Source organism: Arachis hypogaea, chromosome 14, assembly GCF_003086295.3.
Source record: "Arachis hypogaea cultivar Tifrunner chromosome 14, arahy.Tifrunner.gnm2.J5K5, whole genome shotgun sequence".
Taxonomy (NCBI): Eukaryota; Viridiplantae; Streptophyta; class Magnoliopsida; order Fabales; family Fabaceae; genus Arachis; species Arachis hypogaea.
The window spans coordinates 12,941,971-12,961,999 of NC_092049.1; the positions used below are offsets into that span (position 1 = coordinate 12,941,971).

Consider the following 20,029-nt stretch of genomic DNA (forward strand, 5'->3'; position numbering starts at 1 on the left):
AGCCGCTGTCGGAGCTGCTATCCGGTCAGTTGGAAGCTACTACTTTGTTGTCCTATTTTGTTTATCGTGGTGAGATTATTTGGTTTTATTTTTGTTTACCGCAATACTCTATTATCAATTATGCTCTAATATCTCTTAATATCCATTTCGCGTTAATTCTAAATTATGTCAAATATGTGGTTGTTTCTGTGATCCTTGCGGCCTATTGGAAATTTCTGCGGTTGCTGCCAATTAACATGAGAATAAGGATTTAATGAGTTTAATTATGCAACTTGTAACTAATCGAGGTAGGGGTTTTTCTTAAAATTTATTTTATCTTATAGAGTTGTTATAAATAGATATTAACGTGAGAAACATATGTCTGTGATTATGATTGTCTTATAAATGTGGTTGTTTGCTGGACTGAATGACTGATTGCTTGATTGCTTTAGTGGTGTGTGATTGTGGAAAAGAAATTAGTTTGAAAAGTTATTTAGTTGATTATTATGAAAAGTGGTTTTTCTTGGTTTTGAAGTTATTTTGATAATGTAAATGAATCGGTTTTGGAAATGATTTGAGATATGAAAATGAATTAATTTTGGAAGCGGTTTAATTTTGAATTAGTTTGATTTTACAAATGATTTAATATTTGACCTGGTTTAATTTGAAAAAGATTTATTATTTGAAATGGTTGAATTTGAAAATAATTTGATATTAGAACTGGTTGAATTTTGGAAAATGATTGAGATTTGGAAATGGTTGAGAAAAGGTTTGAGGAATGTTTGGATGTGACTCGAAAAAGGTGGCAGAGTCCGAGTTTTAGAGGAGATGCTGCCGAAATTTTATAAAATTGGAAGTTTATTGATGAATGTTGGATGAATTATTCATATGGCTTATGAATTTGAATTATCTGAGACACGAGTTTCCCTGGGTAGACGCAGTGACTTGCCACCACTTGCCAGGTTGAGACTCGATACTCTGTTGACCCTACGACGTAAGGGTGACCGGGCACGTATAAATTCCTGGGAATGGTATCCCCATTGAGCAATTTGATATATATGAGAAAAAGCTATGCATAGACTCATGGGGATGCACATCGGAGGACAGTCCAAGGGTTTAGCAAACCGGACTTGTCCAGTTGCCTATATAACCGACAGATGAGCTCATTAGCCATAGGACAGGCATGCATCATATGCATTTGTATGCTTTGCTTAGGTTTGAATTTGTTTTGATTTGCCTAATTGTTAAATTGTTATTAACTGCTACCTGAACTATTTGCTATAACTGCTACTTAAACCTGTGCTTTCCTTGTTTGTTTTGCTTGTGTTTGTCTTGGTGTGGTACTTTTGAGAATGAGATTTGGTGCTGAATTGATGATTGTATTGATTGATTGCGTGGTTGGTTTCTGATTAGGATTTTCTTATAAGAAAAGAAAGGTTTTGGATTTCTGGATATTTAAATATTGATTTTCGAAAAGGGTTTTTGGATGACTAGTTGTGGGTTTTTAAAAGATTCAAAGGATGAACAATAATCACTGAGCTTAAAAATAGATTTCTCTTTAAATATCTTATTATGAAAATTTTGAAACTCTGTGGTGAGACCGTATGGTTAGGTTCTCACCTCCTACAGCTTTATCTTTTCAGGAGACGGATGAAAAAGCTCAGAAGGGTTGTATTGTGTTTCGCTTAGTCAATAATGTTGTTTAGTTTTTATTTACTTATCCCTCGCCATCAATATTATTTTATGTAAGAAGGATAGGAGTTGTATGATTTGTATGTATATAATATGTATAGGTTACTTGAGTAAGAAGTTTTGTACATGTATATGCTTGTTTTGTGTTATTTAAATAGTATTCTTTTTTCCGGTTTTCAAAAAGGACAGTGATATGATTTTGAGTCAAAGGCTCCTATTTTATTATTAAGTATATGAAATCGTCGTAATACTTCTTGCTATCAGAGTAGCGTAGCCGGAAGCGTGACATTCTAATAGTGTGGGTGTTAAATTATGGTATCAGAGCAGTTCATCCTGATTAGAGCCTCGGGAATGGATTGCCTATGCTTCATTGCATACTCTGAGTGTTTGTCATATAGTAGGTCTTGTTTGGATAACAAGAATTAGAGCTTTATGCACATGGTTGTCTATTGATTAACGCTGTTAGCTTACTGTTGCAAATCTGTTGATATTAAGTCTGGCCAACTTAATGTTGATGGTATATGTGTATGGGAAAGTTAACAGGTTATTATCGATGAATTGGAATTGATAAGTAATGAGTAATGTGAGTCATATGGTTAGGGAATGCTGGAGTTCGCTTTTCGTGTTTGGTTTCAACTTGTGATTCTTATTTGTGTTGCTTAAGTTGGCATATCGTTCCTTCTTTACTATCCTCATTGAAGTTCCTTGACTCGGATTCCTTCCTTGAACTATGATTTAACCATTTTTCGACCATATTTTATTATTTATCCATAACCTTGCTTGATTGTATTCTTGAGAGTTTGCTTGTGTTTTTTTAATATATATATATATATATATATATATATATATATATATATATATGTCTTTATTATTAATTATACTCTTCATGAATCTTGAGCTCATTGATCTGATCTTGAACCTGTTTTAGTGTGATGCATCATTCCTTACAATCTATTTTTAAAATTCTTGTTTTGGGATTGAAAAAGTTTAGAATTAACTATTTTTCCTGTCTAATTCTGTTCCACAATCATCCTTCGAACTTTTGATGAGATCCCTTTTAATTTAGCATATACTTCTCTACATGAGTTTAGAAAAATTTCTTTATATGCTTAGATCTGTTTATCTGTAATGTTTCACCTATTCTTTTTATAGATATGTGAAAATAATTTCTACCTTAGATTTCCTCCTTTGACTACAACTTGATTTACTTTCAACTTTATCACAATTTTTATACGTATTCTTATGTGATTTCGCACCTGAGTATGTTTCAAGACTCTGGAGGAAATTATTTTTTGTTCATAGCTTAATTAAGTTCTATTTTATAAACCTTGCATATCTTATTTTAGTTTGAGTTGTTTTGATGCAATACCTTTAGTATTTCTTTCGAAAAAATGAATTCATTCCTTTTTGAGTTTATCCATTCCTTGTGAATGCTACCATTGATTTTTAGTATTCTTTTCGACCCAGCTTAGATTCAGTTCAAAAGAGTGTACCGTTCTTCTTCTTGATTGTTCCTACCGAAGTTCTTAGATTCAAATTCCTTCTTAAGATTACAGCTTGATTCTCTAACAAATTTATTGCAGTTTTTACGAATATCCTTATTTGATTATGTATTTAGATATTCTTCAAAGAAAGGTTTTTATTTCTTTCCTGTTAGTTTTTGTTTGGTAAACTTCACCTAATTTAATTTTAATTTGAATTTGGTTTAGCATACTACATTTTTTATGCAATTGTTGTTCTTTTAAAAAAATGTTGGACTCATGTCTTTCTTCTTAGGAATAGACCAATTCCTTTCTTAAGCTTTTCATTTCTGTGGATGTCATATTTGATTCTGTTTTTAATTACTCTCTTATTTTTTTTGAACGTCACCATTAGTCTTAGTTTTCCATTTATTGTGAATCTCATACTCATCCGAGTCAACTTAAATTCGTTTCCGTCTAATGCACCATTTGTCCTTTTATTTGTCTTTCCTTAGTCAAAAGTTCTTTCTTGAGAATTTTCTATTGATTGAGTTGTCTTCCTTGCGTGTTTTGTATTCCTTTGGACCAATTGGAAACTCGTTTGATAATCCTTGCCAAGTGAGTTCTTGTTTGGATTCCCTTGATTTAAAGATCCTTTCTTCCATGGGCTGATTTCCTTTTAAGTGCATCGTAATCATCTTAAATGATTCTTGCGAGGTGGTTATTCCAAGTATACTTTCAGAATTTTGTTTTGGACCATTTTGAAAAAGTTTTGAATCAACTTTTCTAAGTTGTTGAGTTCCTTCTTAAGCTTTTCGTTTCTATGAGTGACATGCTTTATGAATCCTAATTGAAATCCTTTAATTTAAGTTTCTTTCTTGAAATGAGTTGGTTTCCTTCTTTGCGCATCTTAATATTATTGAACATCCTTATAAGGTTGTGATTTCAAGTATATTATTGGAGTTTTATTTTAAACCTTTTTAAACAAGTTTTGATTTATTATTATGCAAAGTTGTCCTTGACTTTGCATTTCTTTACTTGAGCAGTGCCTCTCTTTGATGTGATTTGAACTTGTTTTGTGCAATATAACCGTTGGTGCACAAAATTGTGATCATCAACAATGGCGCCAAAGATTTGGAGCTCTCAAACGTGAATCACACTTTGTCACAATTCCGCACAACTAACCAGCAAGTGCACTGGGTCGTCCAAGTAATAAACCTTACGTGAGTAAGGGTCGATCCCACGGAGACTGTCGGCTTGAAGCAAGCTATGGTCATCTTGTAAATCTCAGTCAGGAAGATTCAAATGGTGATGGAGGGTTGATAATTAAAAAATGAATAAAACATAAAATAAATATAAAATAAAGATAGAGATACTTATGTAATTCATTGGTGGATTTCAGATAAGCGTATGAAGATGCTTTGTTCCCCCTGAACCTCTGCTTTCCTATTGCCTTCTTTCAATCATTCATACTCCTTTCCATGGCAAGCTTTATGTTGGGCATCACCGTTGTCAATGGCTACATCCCGTCCACTCATTGAAAATGGTCCTGATGCTCTGTCACAACATCGGCTAATCAGCTGTCGGTTCTCGATCATGTCGGAATAGGATCCATTGATCCTTTTGCGTCTGTCACACGCCCCACAATCGCGAGTTTGAAGCTCGTCACAGTCATCCCTTCCCAGATCCTACTCAGAATACCACAGACAAGGTTTAGACATTCCGGATCTCAGGAATGGCTGCCATTAATTCTAGCCTATACCACGAAGGTTCCAATCTTATATTAGAAACCCAAGAGATACGCATTCAAGCCATTGCTAGTAGAACAGAGGTGGTTGTCAGGCACATGTTCATAGGTGAGAATGATGATGAGTGTCATGGATCATCACATTCATCAAGTTGAAGAACGAATGAATATCTTGGAGAAGAAATAGACTTGAGTTGAATGGAAAAACAATAGTACTTTGTATTAATTCATGAAGAACAGCAGAGCTCCACACCTTAATCTATGGTGTGTAGAAACTCCACCGTTGAAAATACATAAGAACAAATAGTGTAAGCATGGCCGAATGGCCAGCCTCAAAGGTCTAAGGACTAAACGTCCCAAGATGTGTGTAAAATACAATAGCAAAAGGTCCTATTTATAGAGAACTAGTAGCCTAGGGTTGCAGAAATCAGTAATTAATGCAGAAATCTTCTTCCGGGCCCACTTGGTGTGTGCTTAAGCTGAGCATTGAAGCATTTTCGTGTAGAGACTTTTCTTGGAGTTAAACGCCAGCTTTTGTGCCAGTTTGGGCGTTTAACTCCAGCTTTTCTGCCAGTTTTGGAGTTAAACGCCAGAATTCTTGAGCTGACTTGGAATGCCTGTTTGGGCCATCAAATTTCGGGCAAAGTATGGACTATTATATATTGCTGGAAAGCCCAGGATGTCTACTTTCCAACGCAAATAAGAGCGCGCCAATTGGGTTTCTGTAACTCCAGAAAATCCACTTTGAGTGCAGGGAGGTCAGAATCCAACAGCATCTGCAGTCCTTTTTCAGTCTCTGAATCAGATTTTTGCTCAGGTCCCTCAATTTCAGCCAGAAAATACCTGAAATCACAGAAAAACACACAAACTCATAGTAAAGTCCAGAAGAGTGATTTTTATTTAAAAACTAATAAAAACATAATAAAAACTAATTAAAATATACTAAAAACATACTAAAAATAATGCCAAAAAGCGTATAAATTATCCGCTCATCACAACACCAAACTTAAATTGTTACTTGTCCCCAAGCAACTGAAAATCAAATAGGATAAAAAGAAGAGAATATACAATGAATTCCAAAAACATCTATGAAGATCAGTATTAATTAGATGAGTGGGGCTTTTAGCTTTTTGCTTCTGAACAGTTTTGGCATCTCACTTTATCCCTTGAAGTTCAGAATGATTGGCATCTATAGGAACTCAGAATCCAGATAGTGTTATTGATTCTCCTAGTTAAGTATGTTGATTCTTGAACACAGCTACTTTTTGAGTCTTGGCTGTGGCCCTAAGCACTTTGTTTTCCAGTATTACCACCAGATACATAAATGCCACAGACACATAACTGGGTGAACCTTTTCAGATTGTGACTCAGCTTTGCTAGAGTCTCCAATTAGAGGTGTCCAGGGTTCTTAAGCACACTCTTTTTTTTGCTTTGGACCTCGACTTTAACCGCTCAGTCTCAAGTTTTCACTTGACACCTTCACACCACAAGCACATGGTTAGGGACAGCTTGGTTTAGCCGCTTAGGCCAGGATTTTATTCATGTGGGCCCTCCTATCCACTGATGATCAAAGCCTTGGATCCTTTTTATCACCCTTGCCTTTTGGTTTAAAGGGGTATTGGCTTTTTCTGCTTGCTTTTCTTTTTCTTTCTTTTTCTTTTCTCTTTTTTTTTTCTGCAAGCTTTTTACTGCTTTTTCTTGCTTCAAGAATCAATTTTATGATTTTTCAGATCATCAGATAACATTTCTCCTTTTCCTTTCATTCTTTTAAGAGCCAACAATTTTAATATTCATAAACAATCAAATTCAAAAATATGCACTGTGATGAGATATTTTGGTGAAAAATAAATTTCTCCCAAAACACACAATTCTAACCGGCAAGTGTACCGGGTCGTATCAAGTAATAAAAACTCACGGGAGTGAGGTCGATCCCACAGGGATTGAAGGATTGAGCAATTTTAGTTTAGTGGTTGATTTAGTCAAGCGAATCAAGATCTGGTTGAGTGTTTTGTACTTTGCAGTAATTAAATTGCATGGAAGTAAAGGGAACAGGGAATTAAAGTGCTGAATCTTAAAGAACAAGAAATTAAATAGCAGAAACTTAGAATGCAAGAAATGTAAATTACGGAATCTTAAAGTGCAAGAAATGTAAACGGCTGGAATTGTAAGGGAATTGGGGATTGGATTTGCAGAATTTAAACAAGGAAAAGTTAAATTGCATTAAACAGAAGAGAAAAAGGGAATTGGGATTGAATCAGATCCGAAACAGCAAAGTAGATGAACATGGAAAGCAGTAAATAGAGAATTGAAATAGGAAATCAGATCTCAGGACCCAGAGACTAGAAAACCAAGTCTAGATCTCAATGCCTTCCTAGATCCAACAAGAACAATTGCAAGGAAATTGTAAATTGCAAAGAAATTAGATGAGAAGCAAGTAATGGAAACAGAAATTCAAATTCAGTAAATAAACAGAGAGATCCAAGGATGAGATTGAAACAGAATTTCTTCAATTCTCTAACCCAAGATCCAAGACAATTGTAATTGAAATTGAAAGCAATAAAACTGAGAGGAAGAGGAGTGAATTCTCCTTCCCCAAGACAAAAGAAATTAAAGATCACTCAATATCCAAAGCTCTCCGGAAACTATTATGAAAATTTAAAAAGAAAGCTCTCTAAAAGCTCAGCTCCCTGAAGAACTTGAATTCTATCCTATTTATGCACTTTCTTCAAATGATCTTCAAGCCTTGAGTTGGGCCTTTGCTCTTGGTGGAATTGGGTTGAAAGAGGCCTTGGTTGATTGCTCTTGAGATTTGGAGAAGAACCAAAATGAACCAATTGAACCGGGTTTGAGTTTTGCAAAAGTTGGACCAAAAGTTGGAGCTAAAGTTAGGGGTCTAACTTTGGCTCCAACTTTTCATAGCAGCCCACAAAATTTTCTGATATGAACGTTGGTGCCAACGTTAGGGGTCTAACTTTGACCCTAACATTGGCCTTGCCTTGTGTGCTTGTGGCGCCAACGTTAGCCACCAAGTTAGGGGGCTAACGTTGGCGCAAACTTTTGCTCCTCCTTGTGATGTTCATGAGCCAACGTTAGCCTCAAAGTTAGGGGGCTAACGTTGGCGCAAACTTTTGGTGCCCAGGGGAGAATTTCATGTGCCAACGTTAGCCTCAAAGTTAGGGGGCTAACGTTGGCGCAAACTTTTGATACCCAGGGAATGATTTTCAAGTTCCAACGTTAGCCTCCAAGTTAGGGGGCTAACGTTGGGGCTAACTTTTCAACCAAAAGTTTGTGCAAAAGTTTGGTGCTAACTTTAGGTCCAGCTTTTTGCTTCCTGGTTCAATTTCACTTATTCCATTGTCTTCTCTTTACTCCTAGCTATTCCTTCTTACTTCAACCTTTCTCCAAGCTTTCTTCACCTATAATTAATCAACCAAACTCATCAAAGCTATGCTCATAATCATGAGATATTCATTCTATCATAATATGCAACAATTTTAGCATAAAACCTCATGAAATGGCATGAATTTATACATGGTTGATTCAATCAAGGGAAACATGAAAATCTACTCAATTAGCTTGCTTATGGTTCAAGAAAGTGCATAATTCTAATGAAAACAAAAGGAAAAGACTAGTTAAAATAGGCTAAGATGACTTGTCATCACACTGTTCAAGCATTCATTCAGAAAAACAATAGTATTGCCACCACATCAAAATAATTAAACTATTTTAAAATTTGAAATTCATGCACTTCTTTTTATTTTTCAATTAAAAACATTTTTCATTTAAGAAAGGTGATGGATTCATTTTAATAGCTTTAAGGCATAGACACTTAGACACTAATGATCATGTAGTAAAGACACAAACATAGATAAACATAAAGCACTATTTTCGAAAAACAGAAAATAAAGAACAAGGAAATTAAAGAACGGGTCCACCTTAGTGATGGCGGCTTGTTCTTCCTCTTGAAGATCTTATGGAGTGCTTGAGCTCCTCAATGTCTCTTCCTTGCCTTTGTTGCTCCTCTCTCATGGTTCTTTGATCTTCTCTAATTTCATGGAGGAGGATGGAATGCTCTTGGTGTTCCACCCTTAGTTGTCCCATGTTGGAACTTAATTCTCCTAGGGAGGTGTTGATTTGCTCCCAATAGTTTTGTGGAGGAAGCTGCATCCCTTGAGGCATCTCAGGGATTTCATGATGAGGAATTTCCTCATGCTCTTGATGAGGTTCTCTTGTTTGCTCCATCCTTTTCTTAGTGATGGGTTTGTCCTCATCAATGAGAATGTCTCCCTCTATGTCAATTCCAACCGAATTGCAAAGGTGACAAATGAGATGAGGGAAGGCTAACCTTGCCAAAGGAGAGGACTTGTCCGCCACCTTGTAGAGTTCTTGGGATATAACCTCATGAACTTCCACTTCCTCTCCAATCATGATGCTATGTATCATGATAGCCCGGTCTGTAGTAGCTTCGAACCGGTTGCTAGTGGGACTGATTGAGCGTTGGATGAACTCCAACCATCCCCTAGCCACGGGCTTGAGGTCATGCCTTCTTAGTTGAACCGACTTCCCTCTTGAATCTCTCTTCCATTGAGCGCCCTCTTCACATATGTCCATGAGGACTTGGTCTAACCTTTGATCAAAGTTGACCCTTCTAGTGTAGGGGTGTGCATCTCCTTGCATTATGGGCAAGTTGAATGCCAACCTTACATTTTCTGGACTAAAATCCAAGTATTTTTCTCGGACCATTGTAAGCCAATTCTTAGGATCCGGGTTCACACTTTGATCATGGTTCTTGGTGATCCATGCATTGGCATAGAACTCTTGAACCATTAAGATTCCGACTTGTTGAATGGGGTTGGTGAGAGCTTCCCAACCTCTTCTTCGGATCTCATGTCGGATCTCCGGATACTCATTCTTTTTGAGTTTGAAAGGGACCTCGGGGATCACTTTCTTCTTGGCCACAACTTCATAGAAGTGGTCTTGATGCACCCTTGAGAGGAATCTCCCCATCTCCCATGACTCGGAGGTGGAAGCTTTTGCCTTTCCTTTCCTCTTTCTAGAGGTTTCTCCAGCCTTTGGTGCCATAAATGGTTATGGAAAAACAAAAAGCTTTAGCTTTTACCACACCAAACTTAGAAGGTTGCTCGTCCTCGAGCAAAAGAAGAAAGAAGAGAGTAGAAGAAGAAGAAATAGAGAAGATGGAGTGGGCTTTGTGTTTTGGCCAAGGGGGAGAAGTGGTGTTTAGGTTGTGTGAAAATGAAGGAGTGAAGATGGGTTTATATAGAGGTGAAAAGGGGTTGAGTGGTTCGGCTATAGAGGGTGGGCTTGGGTGGGAAAGTGGTTTGAATTTGAATGGTGAGGTAGGTGGGGTTTTATGAAGGATGGATGTGAGTGGTGAAGAGAATGGTAGGATTTGATAGGTGAGGAGTTTTTGGGGAAGAGGTATTGAGGTGATTGGTGAATGGGTGAAGAAGAAAGAGAGTGGTGGGGTAGGTGGGGATCCTGTGGGTCCACAGATCCTGAGGTGTCAAGGATATCTCATTCCTGCACCAAGTGGCGTGCAAAACGCCCCTTTCTGCCAATCCTGGCGTTAAACGCCAAGCTGCTGCCCATTTCTGGCATTTAATGCCAGCTTCTTGCCCATTCCTGGCGTTAAACGCCAGTCTGGTGCCCTTTTCTGGCGTTAAACGCCAAGCTGCTGCCCATTTCTGGCATTTAACGCCAGCTTCTTGCCCATTCCTGGCGTTAAACGCCAGTCTGGTGCCCTTTTCTGGCGTTAAACGCCCAGAATGGTGCCAGACTGGGCGTTTAACCCCATTCTGCTACCTTTACTGGCGTTTAAACGCCAGTAACTGTCTCCTCCAGGGTGTTCTATTTTTCATTCTGTTTTTCACTTTGGTTTTGCTTTTTCAATTGTTTTTGTGACTTCACATGATCATCAACCTACAGAAAACATAAAATAACAATAGAAAATAGAAATTTAAAGTAAAAATTGGGTTGCCTGCCAACAAGCGCTTCTTTAATGTCAATAGCTTGACAGTGGCTCTCATGGCGCCTCACAGATGTTCAGAGAAATGTTGGAACCTCCCAACACCAAACTTAGAGTTTGACTGTGGGAGCTCTGTTTGACTCTGTATTGAGAGAAGCTCTTCGTGCTTCCTCTCCATGGTGACAGAGGGATATCCTTGAGCTTTAAACACAAGGGAGTCTCCATTCACTTGAATGATCAATTCTCCTTTGTCAACATCAATCACAGCTTTTGCTGTGGCTAGGAAGGGTCTGCCAAGGATGATGGATTCATCCATACACTTCCTAGTTTCTAGGACTATGAAATCAGCAGGGATGTAATGGTCTTCAACCTTTACCAAGACATCCTCTACAAGTCCATAAGCTTGTTTCTTTGAATTGTCTGCCATCTTCAGTGAGATTCTAGCAGCTTGTACCTCAATGATCCCTAGCTTCTCCATTACAGAGAGAGGCATAAGGTTTATGCTTGACCCTAGGTCACACAAAGCCTTCTCAAAGGTCATGGTGCCTATGGTACAAGGGATTGAGAACTTTCCAGGGTCCTGTCTCTTTTGAGGTAATCTCTGCCTAGTCAAGTCATCCAGTTCTTTGATGAGCAATGGAGGTTCATTCTCCCAAGTCTCATTACCAAATAACTTGGCATTTAGCTTCATGAGTGCTCCAAGGTACTTAGCAACTTGCTCTTCAGTGACATCTTCATCCTCTTCAGAGGAAGAATACTCCTCAGAGCTCATGAATGGTAGAAGTAAATTTAATGGAATCTCTATGGTCTCAGTGTGAGCCTCAGATTCCCATGGTTCCTCATTAGGGAACTCCATGGAGGTCAGTGGGCGTCCATTGTGGTCTTCCTCAGTGGGAATCACTGCCTCTTCCTCCTCTCCATGTTCGGCCATGTGAGATGTGGTTATGGCCTTGCACTCTCTTTTGGGATTCTCTTCTGTATTGCTTGGGAGAGTGCTAGGAGGGAGTTCAGTAATTTTCTTACTCAGCTGACCCAATTGTGCCTCCAAATTTCTAATGGAGGACCTTGTTTCAGTCATGAAACTTTTAGTGGTTTTGATTAGATCAGAGACAATGGTTGCTAAGTCAGAGTGGCTCTGCTTAGAATTCTTTGTCTGTTGCTGAGAAGATGATGGAAAAGGCTTGCTATTGCTAAACCTGTTTCTTCCACCATTATTGTTGTTGAAACCTTGTTAAGGTCTCTGTTAATCTTTCCATGAGAGATTTGGATGATTTCTCCATGAAGGATTATAGGTGTTTCCATAGGGTTCTCCCATGTAATTCACCTCTTCCATTGCTGGGTTCTCAGGATCATAAGCTTCTTCTTCAGAGGAAGCTTCCTTAGTACTGCCTGTTGCTGCTTGCATTTCAGACAGACTCTGAGAAATCATATTGACTTGTTGGGTCAATATTTTATTCTGAGCCAATATGGCATTCAGAGTATCAATCTCAAGAACTCCCTTCTTCTGAGTTGTCCCATTATTCACAGGATTCCTTTCAGAAGTGTACATGAATTGGTTATTTGCAACCATTTCAATGAGTTCTTGAGCTTCTGCAGGCGTCTTCTTCAGATGAAGAGATCCTCCAGCAGAGCTATCTAATGACATCTTGGATAGTTCAGACAGACCATCATAGAAGATTCCTATGATGCTCCATTCTGAAAGCATGTCAGAAGGGCACCTTCTGATTAATTGCTTGTATCTTTCCCAAGCTTCATAGAGGGATTCACCTTCCTTCTGTTTGAAGGTTTGGACTTCCACTCTAAGCTTGCTTAATTTTTGAGGTGGAAAGAACTTTGCCAAGAAGGCATTGACTAGCTTTTCCCAAGAGTTCAGGCTTTCCTTAGGTTGTGAATCCAACCATGTTCTAGCTCTGTCTCTTACAACAAAAGGAAAGAGCATGAGTCTGTAGACTTCAGGGTCAACCCCATTGGTTTTGATAGTGTCACAGATTTGCAAGAACTCAGCTAAGAACTGATGAGGATCTTCCAATGGAAGTCCATGAAACTTGCAATTCTGTTGCATTAGAGAAACTAATTGAGGCTTAAGCTCAAAGTTGTTTGCTCCAATGGCAGGGATTGAGATGCTTCTCCCATAGAAATCAGGAGTAGGTGCAGTAAAGTCACCAAGCACCTTCCTTGCATTGTTGGCATTGTTATTTTCGGCTGCCATGGTTTCTTCTTCTTTGAAGAGCTCTGTTAGGCCCTCTAAAGAGAATTGTTCTTTAGCTTCTCTTAGCTTTCTCTTCAAGGTCCTTTCAGGTTCAGGATCAGCTTGAACAAGTATGTCTTTATCTTTGTTCCTGCTCATATGAAAGAGAAGAGAACAAGAAAGTAGGGAATCCTCTATGTCACAGTATAGAGATTCCTTGAGGTGTCAGAGGAAAAGAAGAATAGAAGGAGGTGGTAGATGGAGGAGAATTCGAACATATAAAGAAGGAGGGAGTTCGAATTGTACCTTGAGGAGGAGTCTTAGTCCCTTAAATAGAAGGATGTAAGAAGAGGGGAAGAATTTTTGAAAATTAATTAAAAGATTTTAAAAAAGAAAATTGAAAAATTGATTGAGATTTTCGAAAACTAAGATTGGGAAAGAAATAAAGTGATTTTTGAAAAAGATTTTGAAATTAGAAAAAGATTTGATTGAAAAAATTAATTTTGAAAAAGATGTGATTGAAAAGATATGTTTGAAAAGATATGATTGAAAATCAATTTAGAAAAAGAAAATTTTTAAAATTAAAGTTGATTACTTGACTATCAAGAAATTAAAAGATATGATTTTATAATTTAAAGTTTGATCCTTTCTTAATAGACAAGTAACAACTTGAAAATTTTGAAGTAAATCTTTAATTGAAGCAAGGATTTTTGAAAATAGTAAAAATAAATATAAAATGGAAAGAAATTGATTTTGATAGAGATATGATTGAAAAGATATGATTTGAAAAAGATTTGATTTTGAAAAATAAAAAAAATGAAAACTTGAAAAAAATGTGAATTAAAAACAAAATCTTCCCTCTAGTGTCATCCTGGCGTTAAACGCCCAGAATGGTGCCCATTCTGGCGTTTAACGCCCAAAACTCTACCTTTTTGGGCGTTAAACGCCCAGCCAAGTACCCTGGCTGGCGTTTAAACGCCAGTTTTCCTTTTTTACTGGGCGTTTTGCACGCCCAGCTTTTTCTGTTTGATTCCTCTACTGAATGTTCTGAATCTTCAATTCTCTGTATTATGGACTTGAAAAGACATAGTTTAAAAATATTTTTTTGAATTTTTGATGATGAGAAATAATAAAAAATGCAACTAAGATCAAATAAACAATGCATGCAAGACACCAAACTTAAATGTTTGTATACTAAGGACTATAACAATGTAAAAATGCATATGAAAAACAACAAAACATACTAAACAAGAGAATTTAAAGATCAGAGCAATGAAATCATCAAGAACAACTTGAAGATTAATGAAGAACATGCATGAATTCGAAAAATGCAAGAAGAACAGAAACATGCAATTGACACCAAACTTAAAATTAGACAATAGACTCAAACAAGAAACATAAAATATTTTTGGTTTTTATGATTTTAAAATTTTTTTTTGTATTTTCGAAAATTATATAGAAAAGAAAATAAAGAGAATCAAAACTCTTAATAAGAATTCCAGGAATCATGCAATGTTAGTCTAAAGCTTCAGTCTAAAAAGATTAGACATGTTTGGCCAAGCTTCAGCAGGACATTACATTCAATAGCTAAATTGATGAGAATCAATCAGCTTTTGTGATGATAAGAACATCACCTTGAAACTCTAGAATTCATTCTTAAAAATTCTGAAAAGTACCTAATCTAAGCAACAAGATGAACCGTCAGTTGTCCAAACTCGAACAATCCCCGGCAACGGCGCCAAAAACTTGGTGTTGTTGCCGGAAACAAATGCGAAATTATTGTTCGTTCATTCGTCCCTTCCCCGGCAACGGCGCCAAAAACTTAGTGCACGAAATTGTGATCATCAACAATGGCGCCAAAGACTTGGAGCTCTCAAACGTGAATCACACTTTGTCACAATTCCGCACAACTAACCAGCAAGTGCACTGGGTCGTCCAAGTAATAAACCTTACGTGAGTAAGGGTCGATTCCACAGAGACTGTCGGCTTGAAGCAAGCTATGGTCATCTTGTAAATCTCAGTTAGGCATATTCAAATGGTGATGGAGGGTTGATAATTAAAAAATGAATAAAACATAAAATAAAGATAAAATAAAGATAGAGATACTTATGTAATTCATTGGTGGATTTCAGATAAGCGTATGAAGATGCTTTGTTCCCCCTGAACCTCTGCTTTCCTATTGCCTTCTTCCAATCATTCATACTCCTTTCCATGGCAAGCTTTATGTTGGGCATCACCATTGTCAATGGCTACATCCCGTCCTCTCAGTGAAAATGGTCCTGATGCTCTGTCACAACATCGGCTAATCAGCTGTCGGTTCTCGATCATGTCGGAATAGGATCCATTGATCCTTTTGCGTCTGTCACAGCCCCACAATCGCGAGTTTGAAGCTTGTCACAGTCATCCCTTCCCAGATCCTACTCAGAATACCACAGACAAGGTTTAGACATTCCGGATCTCAGGAATAGCTGCCATTAATTCTAGCCTATACCACGAAGGTTCCAATCTTATATTAGAAACCCAAGAGATACGCATTCAAGCCATTGCTAGTAGAACAGAGGTGGTTGTCAGGCACATGTTCATAGGTGAGAATGATGATGAGTGTCACGGATCATCACATTCATCAAGTTGAAGAACGAATGAATATCTTGGAGAAGAAATAGACTTGAGTTGAATAGAAAAACAATAGTACTTTGTATTAATTCATGAAGAACAGCAGAGCTCCACACCTTAATCTATGGTGTGTAGAAACTCCACCGTTGAAAATACATAAGAACAAATAGTGTAAGCATGGCCGAATGGCCAGCCTCAAAGGTCTAAGGACTAAACGTCCCAAGATGTGTGTAAAATACAATAGCAAAAGGTCCTATTTATAGAGAACTAGTAGCCTAGGGTTGCAGAAATCAGTAATTAATGCAGAAATCTTCTTCCGGGCCCACTTGGTGTGTGCTTGGGCTGAGCATTGAAGCATTTTCGTGTAGAGACTTTTCTTGGAGTTAAACGCCAGCTTTTGTGCCAGTTTGGGCGTTTAACTCCAGCTTTTGTGCCAGTTTTGGAGTTAAACGCCAGAATTCTTGAGCTGACTTGGAACGCCTGTTTGGGCCATCAAATCTCAGGCAAAGTATGGACTATTATATATTGCTGGAAAGCCCAGGATGTCTACTTTTCAACACAATTGAGAGCGTGCCAATTGGGCTTCTGTAGCTCCAGAAAATCCACTTTGAGTGCAGAGAGGTCAGAATCCAACAGCATCTGCAGTCCTTTTTCAGTCTCTGAATCATATTTTTGCTCAGGTCCCTCAATTTCAGCCAGAAAATACCTGAAATCACAGAAAAACACACAAACTCATAGTAAAGTCCAGAAGAGTGATTTTTATTTAAAAACTAATAAAAACATAATAAAAACTAATTAAAATATACTAAAAACATACTAAAAACAATGCCAAAAAGCGTATAAATTATCCGCTCATCAACCGTCTATTGAAGTTTTAATAAAATCGCTTTCAATTCAGCCTACACTCCTTTACCTTATACTCTAAAAAAATTTCTGTATGTGATTTAAACCTGTTCAATTGTAATGCATCCTTTTTTCTTTTATGAGCAAAACTTTATCTCAGGTATCCTTCCAACAAGATCGCAGTTTTCATGCATCCTTGAAAAAGAAGAGAAAATACAATTTTGCTCTTAGCCAAATTAATCTATCCATTTACAAACTTTGTGTAATCTATTATCACTTGAATTTATATTGAAATAATGCCACATTTACGCTTTTATTAATCTTTTGAAGGATGTTTGTTACTCATTTTCTCTTTCAGAACATGAAATGATTTTTCCTTAAGTTTTTCATTCTTTATGAACAATGTATTCGAGAGTATCCTTAAATCATACTCTTGAGTTCTGTGAATTTTGTCTTTGGTTTTGGATATTCTTCTTTTGTAAACCTCATATTTACTTGACTCAGCTTGAATTCGTTTCAAAATACTGCATTGTTTTTCATTTTATTGGTCCTATCGAATTCCTTCGATTCAAGAGTTACCCTTAAAGTTGTCAGTTGATTCTCTTTCTAGCACTCTTTATTGCTTGTTCATCCTTGTCTACTTGTGATTTCAACAATTCTTTCAAATTCTCATGAACGCGGTCCTTGTCACTTTTCTTTCTTTTCTATGGTCTATTATCCTTCTGAGTATACTCGAGATTAGTTTTGATATCTTGTGCGACTGTTAGACTTAGTAAACGACACATTAGTCCTTTACGACACGTTTGGTGAACGCAAAAGATAAAATTTGTAAGTATACGACGTTGCAGGGAGTTGTGGAACCTTATTTCATGTGAAAGAGTTTTGTTGATGTTAGGTTTGTGACCATTAAGATTTGGGAAGTGTTTGACGAGGTTGAAAACCCTCGGATGAGTTGTTCGATGAAGTACGATTGAGGATGGTGGAAATAAGTTATGTTGAAGTTTGAATAATTGAATCTCTGAAGTTGGTGTGAGATCAGAGCGCGAATGTTAAGCGCGTTGTTTTAACCCTAACCTATTTTATAACCTTTTGCCGCCTTGCTTTACCATCACATGTTTGAAACATATCATCTTGTACATCAAGCCTATCTTGTAACTTCTGTTTCGCATCACACTTATACCCTTTATACCTTTATGCCATATGAAGATCCTGGTATTTGAAACTATATGTATATATATACTGAAAACTTTTTGCTTTTTCTTTAAATGCATTCAAGAGTGAAGTGATATGAAATCTCTTTTATTTTGTATCAATTTTTTAGGACGAAAATTTTTATAAGGTGTGTAGGATGTAAGACCCAGAAATTTCGGAAAATCTTATTAAAAGCTAATTTCGACTTATTTATTCGTTAAGTAATTTAATCTTGGAAAATTATTTTATTAAAGATAATTAAAGTAAATTTTGATTAATTGAGTTAAAAATAATTAAGGTTTTATTTGATTTTATAACTATCGAATTATTTTCTATATTTAAATTATAAAGTTTAGCAAATTGATAATCAAATAATATTTTTAAAGTAATTTTAAGGGATTAAATTAGATTTTTAATTAATACTCTATACCCTAATTTAATCCAAATTACCAAATTCCAATTTACTCAAAAATCCTAATTTCACATTTTCCCCCAAAGCAAATCCTAATTCCCAAATTGAAAACCCAAACACACCCCCACCCTCCTACGTTTCCTTCAGCAGCCGCCATCCCATTTCTCGTTTTCCCCCAACTCATAAATGCGACACACACAACAGAGAGAATAGGGAAGAGAAGGCTGGGATCTGAACATAGAAAAGAGGAACTAGCTGCGCCGCCACGCCCTGTCGCCAAGCCTGCTTTGCCATCACCGTCGTTCATGCGCGTCTGCCATCACCGTCTGTGGAGTGACCAGATGCCATCGAACCCATCGTTGCTGCCACCGTCGCACGAACCAGAGGAGAAGGAGAGCCATCGAGTTGCGTGTGAGAGGGAGGTTGAAGCTGTCGCATGCGAGGGAGAGGAATGGCGTCACGGTTGGGGCTAGAACTTCCCACCGTTAGGTCACCCACTGCCATTGCCATTCTGAAGCCTTCAAGCCACCGCGAGGATCTGACGCGAGGAGAGAGAGACATAACACGAACACACGAAAAGGGAGAAAGAGCTTGCGAGTGTGGAGGAGGATGCGATGGTGGAGGGTGGTTACCCCGATATCGCCACTGCCGTTGGTCCTCCCCGCAATTCTCACCATCGGAAGTTACCATCGGAGCTACCGCATTCTTCTACACTGTCGACCTTTCTGAGTATGGTAATTTCTCTTTTCTGGAACCCTCGAGAATATTAGCGTTCTGTTAAAGTCTGTAAATGATGTTGAGGTTTGTTACTGTAGAGATTTGGTTCCGGTGATTGCTTGTCAAAATTGAGGTTATTGCTAAACCATTAGAGCTTCCAGTCGCTGTCGGAGCTGCTATTTGGTCAGTTGGAAGCTACTAATGTGTTGTCCTATTTTGTTTATGGTGGTGAGATTATTTGGTTCCATTTTTGTTTACCGCAATACTCTATTATCAATTATGTTCTAATATCGCTTAATATCCATTCTGCGTTAATTCTAAATTATGTCAAATATGTGGTTGTTGTCGTGATCCTTGCGGTTGCTTGGAAATTTCTGTGGTTACTGCCAATTAATATGAGAATAAGGATTTAATGAGTTTAATTATGCAACTTGCGACTAATCGAGGTAGGGGTTTTTCTTAAAATTTATTTTATCTTATAGAGTTGTTATAAATAGATATTAATGTGAGAAACATATGTCTGTGATTATGATTGTCTTACAAATGTGATTGTTTGTTGGACTGAGTGACTGATTGCTTGATTGCTTGAGTGGTGTGTGATTGTTGAAAAGAAATTAGTTTGAAAAGTTATTTAGTTGATTACTTTGAAAAGTGGTTTTTCTTGGTTTTGAAGTTATTTTGATAATGTAAATGAATCGGCTTTGGAAATGATTTGAGATATGAAAATGAATTAATTTTGGAAGTGGTTTAATTTTGAATTAGTTTGATTTTACAAATGATTTAATATTTGACCTGGTTTAATTTGAAAAAGATTTATTATTGGAAATGGTTGAATTTGAAAATAATTTGATATTAGAACTGGTTGAATTTTGGAAAATGATTGAGATTTGGAAATGGCTGAGAAAGGGTTTGAGGAATGTTTGGATGGGACTCAAAAAGGGTGGCAGAGTCCGAGTTTTAGAGGAGATACTGCCGAAATTTTATAATTGGAAGTTTATTGATGAATGTTGAATGAATTATTCATGTGGCTTATGAATTTGAATTATCTGAGACACAAGTTTCCCTGGGTAGACGCAGTGGCTTGCCACCACTTGCTCCATGTTGAGACTTGATACTCTGTTGACCCTACGACGTAAGGGTGACCGGGCACGTATAAATTTTCGGGAATGGTACCCCCATTGAAAAATTTGATATATATATA

General features: G+C 37.2%; 1 non-coding gene across 1 annotated transcript; it reads left to right on the forward strand.

The window, feature by feature from the left end:
• Window positions 1-12,563: 12,563 nt before the first annotated feature.
• Window positions 12,564-12,671, forward strand: LOC112745145 (small nucleolar RNA R71). The gene has a single exon (XR_003173088.1). It is a non-coding gene; the product is annotated as a small nucleolar RNA R71 (small nucleolar RNA).
• The last annotated feature ends 7,358 nt before the right edge of the window (window positions 12,672-20,029 follow it).